Here is a 4,015-nt window from a genome sequence, read left to right on the forward strand (position 1 = left end):
GACGGGGCGGAGGGGGCGACGGGGCGGCGCCGGGCAACGGGGCGGCGGCGGGCGGCGGCGGCGGTGGGGTGGGATGTGGTGGCGGGGCGCGTCGTGGAGGAGAGAGAGGGAGAGAACAGAGAGTAACGGGCGGGGGGGTACGGGCCGTTAGGTACTCTCCTCTTTGCCGTCCGCCAATCTTTGCCGTCTGCCTTTTTGTCTCTTTGCCGTCTGGTAGCAGACGGCAAAGAGGTGACGGCAAAGAGCTCGCAGATGGCAAAGACCTGTTTTGTCGTCTGCCATTTCTTTGCCGTCTGCTTTTAGGTAGCTGATGGCAAAGAGCTTCTTTGCCGTCAGCTAGCGGACGGCAAAGAGCTGGCAGATGGCAAATTAGCTGATTCCAGTAGTGCATATATACTCCTAGCATAAGAAGCCAAGGTTTCATTATCATTAAATTTGCATGAAAAGGGAAGGTGTGGAGCCTTCATCCTAGAGCAACAAGTATAATCATATCTCAAGCATAGTTGCCTAGCATACCAATTCAATATATGAATTTGATCCCATAATAGCTTCGCTTTTTGAGTCAAGCGATAATCCCTAAAGTATTCACGTTGATCCAAGGTGTCTCCCATAACATAATTGAATGGGGTTTTCTCAGGATTATCAAAGTAGTACATAATATCTTTCACATAACCAGCATCAAGGGTTTTAGGAGGTTCTCCATCTCCATGAGTAGCAGGTACACCTATTTTTTTGGTATTTCGTGTTCCATATCCATAAATAAAGATAAAGAACAACTAAGAACAGCAAATAAAAATTACTTAGTGATAAAGCAAACAAGCACACACGAGAAAAAGGTCTTGATAACCCACAAGTATAGGGGATCAATTGTAGCCTCTTTCGATAAGTAAGAGTGTCGAACCCAACGAGGAGCTAAAAGTAGAACAAATATTCCCTCAAGTTCTATCGACCACCGATACAACTCTATGCACGCTCGACGTTTGCTTTACCTAGAACGAGTATGAAACTAGAAGTACTTTGTAGGTGTTTTTGGATAGGTTTGCAAGAATACAAAGAGAGCGTGAATAAAAAGTAGGGGCTGTTTAGATAAAGACACAACTAAGTTAGTTTTAGTAGAGAGCTTTTTGTTACGAGAAAGTTATTTGTCCCTAGGCAATCGATAACTAGACCGGTAATCATTATTGCAATTTTATTTGAGGGAGAGGCATAAGCTAACATACTTTCTCTACTTGGATCATATGCACTTATGATTGGAACTCTAACAAGCATCCGCAACTACTAAAGATCATTAAGGTAAAACCAAACCATAGCATTAAATTATCAAGTCCTCTTTATCCCATACGCAAACAACCTACTTACTCGGGTCTGTGCTTCTGTCACTCACGCCACCCACCATAAGCAAATCATGAACATATTGCAAACCCTAAAGTGGGAATCCCTCACGCTTGCGCGACACGGAGAGCACCATAGGACAGCACCAATAATAAACACATGCAACTCAAACCAATCATGATCATCAATTAACCCATAGGACAAAACAGATCTACTCAAACATCATAGGATAGCCATACATCATTGGGAAATAATATATAGCATTGAGCACCATGTTTAAGTAGAGATTACAGCGGGTAAGAGAGAGGTTACACCGCTGCATAGAGGGGGGAAGAGTTGGTGATGATGATGGTGAAGTTGTTGGTGAAGATTGCGGTGATGATGATGGCCATGGCAGTGTTCCGGCGCCACCGGAAGAGATGGGGAGAGGGGGCCCCTTCGTCTTCTTCTTCCTTGACCTCCTCCCCCTCTGGGCCTTAATGGGCCATAGTGGAGAGAGAGAGAGGAGGCCAGTGCAGGCCGCGCCCCCCCTCCCCCTCTGGTCTGAATTGGACTAGGAGGGGGGCGGCGCCCCCCTTTTCCTTCCTCCCTCTCTCCCCCTTCCTTCTCTCCTAGTCCAACTAGGGAAGGGGGGGGGATCCTACTCCCGGTGGGAGTAGGACTCCTCCAGGGCGCGCCATAGGGGCCGGCCCTCTCCCCCTCCTCCACTCCTTTATTTACGTGGCCAGGGGCATGATAACCCACAAGTATAGGGGATCAATTGTAGCCTCTTTCGATAAGTAAGAGTGTCGAACCCAACGAGGAGCTAAAGGTAGAACAAATATTCCCTCAAGTTCTATCGACCACCGATACAACTCTACGCACGCTCGACGTTTGCTTTACCTAGAACGATTATGAAACTAGAAGTACTTTGTAGGTGTTTTTGGATAGGATTGCAAGAATATAAAGAGAGCGTAAATAAAAAGTAGGGGCTGTTTAGATAAAGACACAACTAAGTTAGTTTTAGTAGAGAGCTTTTTGTTACGAGAAAGTTATTTGTCCCTAGGCAATCGATAACTAGACCGGTAATCATTATTGCAATTTTATTTAAGGGAGAGGCATAAGCTAACATACTTTCTCTACTTGGATCATATGCACTTATGATTGGAACTCTAGCAAGCATCCGCAACTACTATAGATCATTAAGGTAAAACCCAACCATAGCATTAAAGTATCAAGTCCTCTTTATCCCGTACGCAAACAACCTACTTACTCGGGTCTGTGCTTCTGTCACCCACGCCACCCACCATAAGCAAATCATGAACATATTGCAAACCCTACAGCGGGAATCCCTCATGCTTGCGCGACACAGAGAGCACCATAGGACAGCACCAATAATAAAATATGCAACTCAAACCAATCATGATCATCAATTAACCCATAGGATAAAACAGATCTACTCAAACATCATAGGATAGCCATACATCATTGGGAAATAATATATAGCGTTGAGCACCATGTTTAAGTAGAGATTACAGCGGGTAAGAGAGAGGTTACACCGCTGCATAGAGGGGGGAAGAGTTGGTGATGATGATGGTGAAGTTGTTAGTGAAGATTGCAGTGATGATGATGGCCACGGCAGCGTTCCGGCGCCACCGGAAGAGATGGGGAGAGGGGGCCCCTTTGTCTTCTTCTTCCTTGACCTCCTCCCTAGATGGGAGAAGGGTTTCCCCTCTGGTCCTTGGCCTCCATGGCGTGGGAGGGGCGAGAGCCCCTCCGAGATTGGATCTGTCTCTTTGTCTCTCTCTGTTTCTGCGCTCCCCCTGCTGTCCTTTCACCGTTTCTTTTATATCCGGAGATCCGTAACTCCGATTGGGTTGAATCTTTCGCCCAGATTTTTCTCATAAAATTAGCTTTCTTGCGGCAAAAGAAGAGCATCAACCACCTTACGGGGTGCCCACGAGGGTCCAGGGCGCGCCTGCCCCCCTAGGGCGCGCCCCCTGCCTTGTGCCCCCCTTGGGCACCGTCTCGCGTTGATTTTACTTCCCAAAAATCATAAATATTCCAAAATAATTCTCCGTCCGTTTTTATCCCGTTTGGACTCCGTTTGATATTGGGTTTCTGCGAAACATAAACATGCAACAAACAGGAACTGGCACTGGGCACTGGATCAATATGTTAGTCCCAAAAATAATATAAAAAGTTGCCAAAAGTATATGAAAGTTGAATAATATTGGCATGGAACAATCAAAAATTATAGATACGATGGAGACGTATCAGGGCTCCCCATAGACACACAAGTTGATCATAGATCTCTCTTAGCCGAGTGCGGTGCCCCCCTCCACCATAATCCAGCACGGTCATATCATAGCGGTGCTTAGGCGAAGCCCTGCGTCGGTAACTTCATCAACACCGTCACCACGCCGTCGTGCTGACGAAGCTCCTCCCCGGAGCTCTACTGGATTGTGAATTCGCGGGACGTCACCGAGCTGAACGTGTGTTGTACGCGGAGGTGCCGTACGTTCGGTACTGTGGATCGGTCGATCGTGAAGACGTGCGACTACATCAACCCCGTTGTCATAACGCTTCCACTTTCGGTCTACAAGGGTACGTAGACAACACTCTCCCCTCTCGTTGCTATGCATCACCATGATATTGCGTGTGCATAGGAATTTTTTTGAAATTACTACATTCCCCAACACTG

Source organism: Triticum aestivum, chromosome 3D (genome assembly GCF_018294505.1).
Source record: "Triticum aestivum cultivar Chinese Spring chromosome 3D, IWGSC CS RefSeq v2.1, whole genome shotgun sequence".
In the NCBI taxonomy this organism is placed as follows: domain Eukaryota; kingdom Viridiplantae; phylum Streptophyta; class Magnoliopsida; order Poales; family Poaceae; genus Triticum; species Triticum aestivum.